The sequence below is a fragment of the Ceratotherium simum genome, chromosome 19 (genome assembly GCF_057802395.1).
Source record: "Ceratotherium simum simum isolate JZ-2026a chromosome 19, ASM5780239v1, whole genome shotgun sequence".
Classification (NCBI taxonomy): domain Eukaryota; kingdom Metazoa; phylum Chordata; class Mammalia; order Perissodactyla; family Rhinocerotidae; genus Ceratotherium; species Ceratotherium simum.
In genome coordinates, this window is record NC_141918.1 from 4,974,759 (window position 1) to 4,987,570 (window position 12,812).

A 12,812-nucleotide genomic window follows, 5' to 3' on the forward strand; every position below is an offset into this window, starting at 1 on the left:
CCTGTGGGGATGCCTTGAAAGATGAAGGGAAGAGGGAGGAGGAGTAGGCAGGAAAAGCTTTGAATGTTCAATGTAGGTCTGACATCAGTAAAAGGAAAGCAAGAAGAAGGAGGCTTGGGTAGGAAGAGCCCACAGTGTGGTACCATTCTAAGAAAAACTCTCGACCAGCCCAGCAGGGAGCTACACTGCAAAAATTGCCCTTTGCATGAGTATCATATTGGGCAGCAGTGGTCAGCGCCTAGAACGCCCACCACACTCAATCATTGGCTAGCGCTGCCCAGAGAGAGTCAGGGAGAACGTGTCCTCTGCTTGAATACTTTGACGGATCTCACAGGCGCTGCAGCTGAGGTTGTTGGCAGACTACACTGCTTGCTGCAGAAGCTCTCTTAAAAAGAGATCTGAGTGGCACAGCACGCTTCTTCCAATATACGCAACACACTCACCCAGACCTCAAAGGACACCACCTTAAGGCTGTATCAAATTACTGCATCAGCTTGAAATCCATTTTTTCAGTGATATGCACTCCTTTATATCAGGTCCAGATGTGGTCGAGTCATTTACTGAAAAAAAAGGCATTTGTCTTACCTAAAATACCCAGTGATAGGATAACCACAATAAAAGCTACCCAATTATGAAATATCTTTAGTGATATGAAATATACTTTATGTGAAAAACCTCATGAAGGTCGCTCCTATAGCTTATTTTCTCATTTATGTTTGAGTAACATGGCCGTGGTACTGAGTGCCCCTCGGCATCAACAATGATAACTGAGACTGATCTCCCTAGCACCCTTGATGTCCTGCCCCTCCCCATGGGGCACTTATGTTCTGCACCCAGCCTTAGGAGAGAAAACAAAGGCAGATTTAGGGACCAAAAGGATTCATGATAATTGATAAATTAGATTGAAAGCATTACCTATAAGTAATTATGTATCTTTAAAATTATTTAATATGGGGCATATTTTTATGAGATAAAACTTTTATATGATGTATATTCTTAAATAAAAAGTTAATCTTAAATTTGAGAAAATATATATACGGGCCATATTGTGAAAATTCCCAGAGCTCATAAGTGTCTCCATTAGCCAATCTAGAAGACCTCAGTTCTGCTGTCCACTTGTCCATTTTCCTCACAGGCCTCTGGTTGTGCCCTCTAGGGGTTTCTTTCTTGTCCATTATCCTCCTTAGACACATCTGAAGTGAGGCTGCACACTTTTACAACCTACTTCCCATCAATGTAGGCTTGCAGATTCGCAAGTTGCTTTAGAAGTCAAAAAAATCACAGGCTTTGGCAGGCCCGGAATGTGGATTATTTGGCAATAATATTCCCTCAAAAATTTACTAGGCTTCTAGTCTTTTAGTTTTCAAGGGATAAACACAGCTAAAGATTTCATCAGCAGATTGTTTCAAGACTCGAGGACTGACATGTTACTTATCAAGTCTGTGTTCTGCCTAGAACATTCTCTGGCATAACCAACAGCTACTGGAAGCCAACTGAGACATAGTTGGCAAGGCAACGCTTAATCTCATTTTTGCAGCTAGACTGGTTCCCATAATCTAACAGGTTTGCTTGAAAAGGTTTGGGACCCTATTCTTGTCTCCTGCTAAGACTGACAGTTCTATAATTGCTTGAATTGGGATTACAGAATCAGTTGACATTTTCAGCCTCATAAGGCTCCAAATTACCAGACTCCCAGTTATCTGAGATTGCCTCAGGGACAGAGTCGCTCAACAAAACAGCTAGTTCTAGCCTGAGCTCTCCTCTCTGTTGTAGGGCCTTTTAAAAGAGGTAAGAAGCAGCCAACAGACATTTAATTTCTCCCACCATTTCCTTTGGAATTTTTGGCTCACTTGGCTCATAATCTGCCTGTCCAGGTATCAAAGGTATATTTGCCACCATTTTGCCACACTATAAAAAAATGCCATCCTCTTTAAATTCTGCAATGTCTGTGTCTTTGAAAGCATCAAACAAATGTACCTAAGTTTCTCTTATATTTAGTTCTCCACTTTCACATGCCAAATTTTAAATTAGTTAGGATATAGATTTAGCTGCATGACATAGAAACCTGAGTTAACACACCTTTAAAAAAATAGCAGATATTTTCTCTCTCATACAGCAACAGGATAGAGGGGGATAAACAGTACAGCCCCTTTCTTTAAGGACATGTCTTTGGAAGTATCACGTTATCATTTATCCTCACAACCCCCAGGCTAGAACATAATCACATGGCCACAGTTAAATGGAAGGAAAGCTAGGAAATGGATCACCATGTGCCCCACTAAAAATCCCAGGGTTCCCTTGCTGTAGAGAGAGAAGGGAAATCAGGGACAGCCAGTCTCCACTGTCACTGTCACTCTTTCCTAAGTCTTGCCCCCTATTCAACAGAGAACATCCAGACTATTCTCTTAAGACAGAATTTCCCCCCATAATTCGCTTCATCAAAACTAATGATGAATTCCTACTGCCCAGTACATAAAAAATTATTTTCTCTAGGGGCCGGCCCCGTGGCTTAGCGGTTAAGTGTGCGCGCTCTGCTACTGGCAGCCCAGGTTCGGATCCCGGGTGTGCACCAACGCACTGCTTGTCCAGCCATGCTGAGGCCGCGTCCCACATACAGCAACTAGAAGGATGTGCAACTATGAAGTACAACTATCTACTGGGGCTCTGGGGAGAAAAAGGGAAAAAAAGGAGGAGGATTGGCAATAGATGTTAGCTTAGGGCCAGTCTTCCTCAGGAAAAAGAGGAGGATTGGCATGGATGTTAGCTCAGGGCTCATCTTCCTCACCAAAAAAAAAAAAAATTATTTTCTCTATGTCCTGACTTTCAAGGCCCCTTAATCATACTTCTTTCAAAGGCCGGCTCAAATCTCATCTTTTTTATAAAATCTCAGGCTGCTCCAGGCTGATCTCTCCATTCTCTGCACTCCCAGTAATGCAGTTTAGCATTTAATTCTACTTTAATTTTTAGCATGCACGTTTTGTCTATAATGTTGTGCACATTACAAGAAAGCTCCATGATTTATCATCTTTTTTTTGTCCCACAACACATATTAAAGTGTTAATAGCATAGAGAGTGCTTAACAAATAATGATTGATGGATCAGAATCCTAAGTCATTAAATGCACAAGAATTATAAATGCAATAACTTAAAAGTATGACAAAGAATCTCTATTTTCTTTAATGCCATATTTTGGTAAATGTACTGTTTGGGGTAGGATTCCTCTTACAAGTAAATTTCTAAGAGTTCACCAAGACATTATTTCTTTTTAAAAACATGTATTTCTTCTCTTTCTTAATATTAAAGTACTTTAAAAATAGGTGAAAAATACTAAAAAATACAAATAGAGAAATAAAATTATCTTTAATCCTTAAAAGAATAGATTACACCTAATAATACTTTAGTATAAATTCTTCACTGGAAGATATGATTTCAAACACGTTTCAATGAGAATTACATGCATAGGTTTGGAATTGTCAGAAAACTATTAGAGCATTATCTTAAATAGTTTTAATGATCTTTCTTATTTGTATCTAACAGGACTTCATCAAGCCTGCTTACGTTCCTCTCTCTATACTACTTTCACCAAGGCATATATTTAAGCTGACTTGATGCTTTTAGAGTTTACTATAGACAAATGCTTGTCTTTCAGAGGTATAGTGACATATCACAGCATGTATAGTCATAAAACAAAGCATATAGTATTTTTATGTGTTTTGTTTTTGTACTCTATGGGTTATAAGCATCAATATATAAAGTTTCAAGAAAAAAGGGATACCTACACTATAAACTTATATATTTATATGTTTCAATATATTTTGTGGTCTTCACAATTCTTGGCAAGAGAAAATGAGATATACTCTCTTAACTTTCAAATAAAATTTCCAAAAGATACATTTTCTCTTTAGAATGTTAATCATTAAATTATACCTATCCCTTCTTATCTATATAGTTATGATGAAAATAAATGAAGAAATAAATTTGAAAAAATCTCAAGCTCTTGGAAGGAATAGCATTATATAAAGGTGAAGTACTATTTTATTTACAAATTCAAGATTTATTTTGAAATAGAAGTCACCCTACTATTGCATTGTATATATACAGATATTTCTCAAAATCATTACTTCCCATATCAATAAAAATAAAATCATTGATTGCTTCCCTTTTCTCTGTACAGGGTCTGCAGGTCCAAAGTATTTCATTGAAATGATCTCTTTTCTATATTGAAAAACAGTGCATCCCACTGAGAATGAACGGCCACCCATTTGTTTCAAAGGGGGAAATTACAGACATGAAGATTACTCATGAAAAGCTCTAGAAGGAATGCTCCCATAATGGGCAAGAGAATTGCAAAAACAAACACTAGATATCATATAAAATCAGGAGAAGATACTACCCTGATAGAGAGCTCCATTCCTTTATTTTTGACTTAAACTGTTGTTGCTAATGTGATATTTTCCATATTGGCATTTGGCAGTGTTAGAAAACCAGAGAAAGAACTGATCCCTAGGCAAAATGTGAATAATTATTAAGTCCAGGTGATAAGTACATGGATGTTTGTTTTATCATTCACTACTTTTCTGTAGTTTTTAAATTTGTCATAACAAAAAGCTGCTTTATCCCAAGGTTCAATCACTTCCGTTTCACCAACTAAGAGCTCTTTGTCGGGCAGAATTAGGACCAGCAAAGGAGTTCACTTTATCACTCATATCTTTTAGAAATGAACTGTCAGAGTAGTATTTGATTTTAACAGAATAAACCAACTAGTAGATAGCCAGGTAAGGAAAATCTCTGCCTTCATTATCTCTTGCCTCTGTGCAGTTTCTGTGATCTATTTTCAGAATACATCACACGTGTTCATTTGCCCAAGCAGTCTCTAACACTATCTGAGAATATCATTTGTGTCCATTCCCAAAAAGGATTTCCTGGATACTTCTGCTTGCAGGTTCATAAATTTCTATACAAGAATATATCATTTTCATAGATATCATATATTTCTTCTTGCCTTATAATGAGACCTTTTCTTTTGGTCTTGTTACTGGTGATATTGAATAAAAAGAGGGGCAAAACAGAGATATTATCAAATGAGTTCAATTGGCCACTCAAGGAGTACCCTACACCTCAGATTAATCTTGAAAATAATTTTAACTGTGGGCCGGGCCCACTGGCGCAAGCGGTTAAGTGCGCACACTCTGCCGTGGCGGCCCAGGGTACACCGGTTCAGATCCTGGGTGCGTGCAGACACACCGCTTGGCAAGCCGTGCTGTGGCAGTGTCCCATATAAAGTAGAGGAAGATGGGCATGGATGTTAGCCCAGGGCCAGTCTTCCTCAGCAAAAAAGAGGAGGATTGGCATTGGAATGTTAGCTCAGGGCTGGTCTTCCTCATAAAAAATAGAAAAAAGAAAATAATTTTAAATGATAGCTAATATTTATTGAGCACTATTTTCCCAGCCCTGAGCTAAGCACTTTAGTTGCATCTTGTCATTTAATTCTTGTAGTAATAATGACACTTATGTTGACCATATCTGGAGAGAAAATCCACCTATCAGAGAACTGGCATGTGAGATATTACTGTGCTTTTGCAAAATTTAGACATTTATAATGGTGTCGTTATAGTCACCATTAGTCACCACGTCTCATTTGAGGTGACTTTCTTGGTCATTCAAAACCTCTTCATTTCCATTTCTCCTTTGAGCCGTTTGCTTCTGGGTCCCATGACAACACCCTGTGAGCAGGAGCCTTGAGCCCTGTCTGTAGCCTCTGCCTCTTGCTATGAAACTGCTGAGGCCTGTGGGATCTATCTCCTCACATTTGTTTAGGCTGCATAATCACTCTCCACAGACTTCCATTGTTTATCTTACCCACTGTGTTCCTCCAACAAAACCTGTTACTGTCACCCTCTACCCTAGGCTACAGCCATCCACCTCCTGTATACAAAGTAGCTGAACACAGACTTCAGTCTCCTGAGGATTTCTTCATGGGGTTTCCTTGTTGTTAATTCCTTGAATCCATTTTTACCACTTGATTCTATAGTTTCTCCATGATTGATTTGGGGGAGCAAGCCAACCACACTGGCTCATTCATCATCTTCATAAGAACCAGAAACCTTGGTGTTGCTTATTTGTTTATTATTAAAACCTACACTTGTGGATGAAGCCACGATTTGTGTTAAATTCTAAAGTCATGGTTGGGATTTATGTAACTAACAAACCCAGAGCCAACTGAGGCCTTGTGATGGGAAGAATATCCCCTACAAGACTGTTGACAAGGCACACACAACACAAGCAATCAGTCCCTCCATATGATCTTCCCTTGGCCAGAACACAATTATAAACAACATGCAGATTGTTTTCTTCCAACAGAGGAACAGATCTGAAGTCACCTGTCTGCTCCGCTATCTCAGGTTGCTAGAAACATACACATCAGTGCTCTGAGCCACTCGTGAAACTTGTTGTAGTTTGAAGTCCTGGCCCATAGACTTTTATAGAATAAGCATCACATAATTTTTTTTAGGCCTTCATATCTAAAAGTCTTGTATATGGAAATAGAAAAAACTCTCTTCTCTATTGCATGAGCGGCGCCTACTTCCTACGTTTTCTGGGGCCTGCTGTCATCTTCTGAGGCCCCACTTGGCCCAAACACACTGCTAAAGCCAAAGCCTGAATAGTTCAAGATTAAACTGCAACAGCTGCACACCATTAGGCCTGAGACTCTATTACTGTGGCTGTAGTCAGAGTTTAATGAGACACTCCCCACTACCCTTCCACCTCGAGCCATTGCCTTGCTGAGGTCTGCCTTACATACTCCCCATACTTGTTGAATCTAGGTTAGTTTCCTTGTATTTGCCAAAGATGCAATTCTCACTTTTATTGAGCATCTTACTTATGATTTAGACAAAGATTGAGAAGTATTTACTTCAGGCAAGGCTGGCCCATATTAAAATGACCACTTGTATGAAAACAGCCACTCACCAATGGACAAAGCTTCCATAAGCTGCACCACATCAGGGTGATAGCTGCACTTATGAGGAGAGAAAGAAGAGACTTCATAATTGAAGCTATAGACATTAGAAGGATAATGAATAAATATTATGAGCAACTTCATGCCAATAGATAAGAAAACTTAGATGAAACTAGATGAGAATCTTTTAAAAAATACAGCATACCAAAACTGTCACAAGAGGAAACAGACTCCAAATAACCACATAAAGTAATTGAATTTGTAATTACTTCCCACAAAGAAAACTTCAGTCCAGAACTGCTTCACCGGTGAATTCCATCAAACATTTAAGGATGAAATAATATCAATATTATACAGTCTCTTTCAAATAACCTAGAAGGAAAGAACACTTCCCAACCCAACTTGTTGTATGAGTTTGGCATAATCCTGAATTCAACACTGGACAAGAACACTATATGAAAAAACACTTACATATCAAAACCCTTGAGAACATAGCCATAAAAATCCTCAACAAAACGGTAGCAAATTAAATCCAACAATATATAACAATACATTTATCATGATAATAAAACGTGACTAAGTAAAGTTTATGCCAGGAATGTAAGATTGGTTTAACATGGAAAATCTAATCAATGTAATTCACAACAATACCACAGTAAAGGAGAAAAAATTTGAACAATTTTCTCCCAAGATCAGGAACTAAGCAAGTGTGTATGCTTTCACCACTTCTATTTGACAGTGTAGAGAAGTGTTGGTTAGGGCCATGGGACCATTTAAAAAGATAGAGAGAACGTGTGTGTGTGTGAGAGAGAGAGACAAAGAAAGACAGAGATACAAACTGGAAAGAAAGATGTAAAATAGTATTTATTCAAAGATGACATGATTGAATAGAGATTTCAAAATCCTATTTTTTAACTTTGTTTTTCAGAGCAGTTTTAGGTTTATAGAAAAGTTGCACAGAAAGTATAGAAAGTTCTCAGATGCTCCCTCACCCTACCACACAGTTTCCCCTATTATTAACACCCTGCATTTGTATGGTCCATTTGTTGTAATTGTTGAGCTGATATTGATACATTATTACTAACTAAAGTTCATGGTTTACATTAGGGTTCATCCTTTGTATTGTACAATTCTATGAGTTTTGACAAATACATAATGTTGTGTATCTACCATTACAGTATCATACAGAACATTTTCACAGCCCTGTGCTCCACTTACCATCTTCCCTCCCACAAACTCCTGGCAACCACCAATCTTTTTACTGTCTCCATCGTTTTGCTTTTTCCAGAATGTCACATAGTTGTAATCATAGAATATATAGCCTATTCAATTGACTTCTTTCACTTAATCATATGCATTTAAGGTTCCTTCATGTCCTTCCATGGCTTGATAGTTCATTTCTTTTTATTGCTAAATAATATTCCATTGTCTGGATGTACCACAGTTTGTTCATCCATTAACCTATTGGAGTACATCTTAGTTGCTTTCAGTTTTTGGCAATGCTGAATAAAGCTTGTATAAACATTCATATGCAGGTTTGGGGGTAAATACCTAAGACAACAATTGCTGGATCATAAAATAAGCCTACATTTAGCTTTGTAAAGAACTGCTAAACTATCTCCCAAAGAGGCTGTAGCATTTGCCTTTCCTTCAGCAATATATGAGATTTTCTGTTGCTCCACATCCTCACCAGTATTTAGTGTTGTTAGTGTTTTGGATTTTATCCAGGAATCTATTTTTAAAAATTAGAACTAACAAGTAAATTCACCAAGATTATTAGATTCAAAGTCAGTATACAAAAATAAATTGTATTTATATATACTAGCAACAAAAATTAGAAAACATCTTAAAATACTATTGACAATAGCTTAGAAATACTTAAGAATAAATTTAATGAAAGATGTGTGATACCTCTACGCTGAAAACTAAACAACATTTCCTGAGATAATTTAAGGAACATCTAAATACATGAAGATACATGCCATCTCCATAGATTGGAAAACTCAACATTATTAACAAATCACTATTTTCCTAAATTGATCTATATGTCCAATTCAATCCCAATCAAAACCCCAGGAGGGTTTTTTAAACAGATTAACAAACTCATTCTAAAATTTATATGTAAATTCAAAAAATCTAGAACAGCCAAAACAGTTTTGAAAAAAACAAAGTGGGGAGATTTACATTCTCTGATTTTAAGGTTTACTATAAAATTATAGTAGTCATTACAATCTAATCTTGGTCTAAGGATAGACATATAAATCAACGGAACAGAATAGCATTCAGCCATAAACCCACCTGAACGTGGTCAATTGATTTTCAACAAAGACACTAAGGCAATTCAATGTAGAAAGAATGATCATTTTAGTAAATGGTACTAGAACAACTGAATCTCCAAAAAAAAAAAAAAAGAACCCTGACCACTATGCCATACCATGCTCCCAAAAAAAGTCAGAGAGTATCTTCATGACTTTGAAGCAAATAAAGATTTCTTGGACCAGACCAAAAAAATCATTAACCATAAATGGAAAAAAATTAATAAATTTTAGTGCATCAAAATTAAAACTTGCTGCTATTCAAAAACACCACAACAAAAATGGAAAGACAATCACAGACTAGGAAAAAAAATCTTCCTAAAACATATATCTGACTAAGGACTGGTATTAAGAGTATACAAATAATTCTATATCAGTCAAGGCTTGATCAAAGAAACAGAACCACTAGGAGGTGTGTGTGTGTGTGTGTGTGTGTGTGTGTGTAGAAAGAGAGGAGATTTTATTATATGAATTTGACCTCATGCAATTATGGAGACTGTGAAGCTGTTGCCGCTGCACCTGATCATAGAACATGAGATGAGCAGATAAAGAAGTAGGGAAGGAAAGCCAGATGTGAAATGAGAGAAGCAAGGACAAATGAACCTGCAAAGTTAGGTTAGAACCCTCAGGGGAAGACTGGAACCCTTGTCAGTCTCTCACTACCTTCAGGCTGCTGACTTCAGTGTTTGGGGCGATGTACCAGTTTTGCTAGAGCTGCTGTAACGAAGTACTAAAAAGTGGGTGGCTTAGAAAAGAAATTTATTGTGTTAGTTCTAGAGGCTAGAAGTCAGAGATCAAGGGGTCAGTGAGGTTGGCTCCTTCTGAGGACTGAGAAAGAAACTATTCCATGCCTCTTGCTTCTTAGCTTAGCTTCTGGTGGTTTGCTGGCAATCTTTGGTGTTCCTTGGCTTCTGCTGAACCACTCCAATCTCTTCCTTCACTTCCACATGGCGTTCTCCCTGTGTGCATGTCTGTCTCTGTATACAAATTCCTCGCTCTTTATAAAGACACCAGTTGTGTGCAATTACAGCCCGCTCTAATGACTTCATTTTAGCTTGATTACCTCTCTAAAGACTCTATCTCTAAGTAAGGCCACATTCTGAGGTACTGAGGGTTAGGACTCCCACATATCTTTTTTGTGGGGTCATTATTCAATCAGTAATAGGAGACAAACAAGCACCTGGCCCACGATTCACTGCAGTGTAAAGAGGAAGTCTGGCTGGGCGACAGGAGCTTCAACTCAGCTGTGTCTCATGTCAACAAAGTGACCAGCACGTAAGCAACAAAGTGTGTGAGCTGCAAGTGTCACCTGCCTTGCTCCAACCTTCTGTGAATAAAAGGAAGATGGCTGCCGCTTCGCGTCCACACCCCAAATCCTGAGCAAATTTTCTCTTGTGGCCCACAATAACCAGAACTATGCAAGGAAGGGAACCCTGGGGAAAGTAGTGCCAGCTTGGGTTAGTTGACACAACACAAATCCACCACAAACCCATACAACTCAATACAATGCAATTGTATTGTAAATCTCAGATAGATTGCAATTTTTAAAAATGGATAAAATGTTTGAATAGACCCTTTACAATGTAAGATATATGAACAGCCAGTGAATACATGGAAAGGTATTCACCCTCATTAGTCTTCAGGGAAACAAAAATTAAAATCACAATGACATAACCACTGAATGGCTAATATTAAAACAAAAAAAACAGGTAATATCAAATGTTGATGGGGATGAGTTTTTAATTTTCTTTCCTCTTGAAACACATGAAAATATTCTGTACAGTCAATATCTTAAATGGACATTTATGTAATTATAGTAATTCATAATGTTAATGTGCTTTTATATTTTATTCCCTTAACTACCAAGTAAAATGAGTGCAGCAGTGTGGTAGGCAGAAAAACATCCCCCCAAATTGTCCACATCCTAATCCCCAGAACCCATGACTCTGTTAAGTTACATGCCAAAGGGGAATTAGGTTGCAGTAAAAGATAAGTAAAGTTGCTAATCAGCTGACCTTAAAATAGAAAAATTATCCTGGATTATCCAGTTGGGCCCAGTGTAATCACAAGAGTCCTTAACAGGGGAAGAGAGAGGAAGAAGAGTGAGGGTCACAGAAAGAGATACGACGACAAAAACAGGGTCAGAGAGAGGCTACACTGCTGGCTTTGAAGATGGAGGAATGAGGCCACAGGCCAATGAATGTGAGCAGCCTCTAAAAGCTAGAAAAGACAAGGAAATGGATTCTTCCCTAGGGCACCAGAAAGGAACGTCCTGCTGTCATCTTGATTTTAGCCCCACGAGACCTATGCTGGATTTCTGACCTCCAAAACTGTAAGATAATAAATTTGTGTTTTTAAACTAGTAAGATTGTGGTAATTTGTGACAGCAGCCATAGAAAACTAATATAAGCAGATAATAGTATGTTCATTTTACAGATAATAAACAAAGCAGACAGGTCAGACATTTAGGCTATCGCTAACTGGTGACAGAGCTCAGATGGGACCCTATGAGCCCACACTCCAGGACTTCTTCCACAGTGCCAGCCAGTCTTCTCTGGGTAAGAGCAGGTTCATGTCAACACAAGACCCAAATAAATTACAGGCAGTGAGACTCAGACTTGGCACAGGTCATGGCTTTCTGATAAGGAAGTCATACACGTGACTTTTCACTCTCAAAACTGCATGGACCTGAACTGAAAAAATATAACACAAAAGTATTTAAATAATCTTGCCTTGTCTGAAGATACATCAGCTACATAACCTGCAGACATTTCAGTTTAAAGTATTTAACCCAGGACCTAGAAGACACTAGAGCCATCCATACATATTGGTAATTTTAAACAATTTTTAAACCAATTTATATTAATGACCTTCCCATAGCTTAATGCCAGGACTCTCACTTTGTAAGAAATCAAATAAATGACCCTGACCTTTTCCAAGAATTGAAAAATTGTTCAGAGAAGTAAATTATTCTATTGGACAGTAGGTCAAATGTCAAAGTTAATATATCCCTTAGAGAAACTGTCTTAATACATTAAATTATGAAGTAATCTAGAATGTCCCCTAGGGCTTCTTCTTATTCTCAACAGCATAAATAGGTAGTTTAGAAGTAAATACATATAAAGGAGAGCATAGCATCTCTACATTTCCCAACCTCTTGGGGCATCATTCACATGAAAGACATATGAGTAGTGACCCCTGGAAATGTGCATCACAGTGTCCCTGATGGTTCAAGGATAAAAATGATTTTTCAGGATTGTATACTGTTCTGCCTGTCATACCCATAAACTCTCTCCTTGTCCATCGATGGAAAAGGTAATCAGTTAAGCACTGCGATTTATGGAAGGAAGAAGGGCAAGTGAGAAGGAATGAAATTCTACATCAAATATATTCCTTTGGATTGAGACTTTTTTAACTCCAAATACTTTTTTATTACTTTTATTATTATTAATACTTACATAAACACTACCCACTTATTGTAGGAAAATTTTAAAACACAAAGGCAGAAAAGCCATAATTCTATCACTTAAAGAGTCCTC

At 37.7% G+C, this 12,812-nt stretch overlaps 1 long non-coding RNA gene across 1 annotated transcript in view; it reads left to right on the forward strand.

Annotated features, from left to right (window-relative positions):
• Nucleotides 1-12,812, forward strand: part of LOC147914490 (uncharacterized) — a 68,713-nt gene that overhangs the window by 36,165 nt on the left and 19,736 nt on the right. The gene's annotated exons all lie outside the window — the stretch shown is intronic.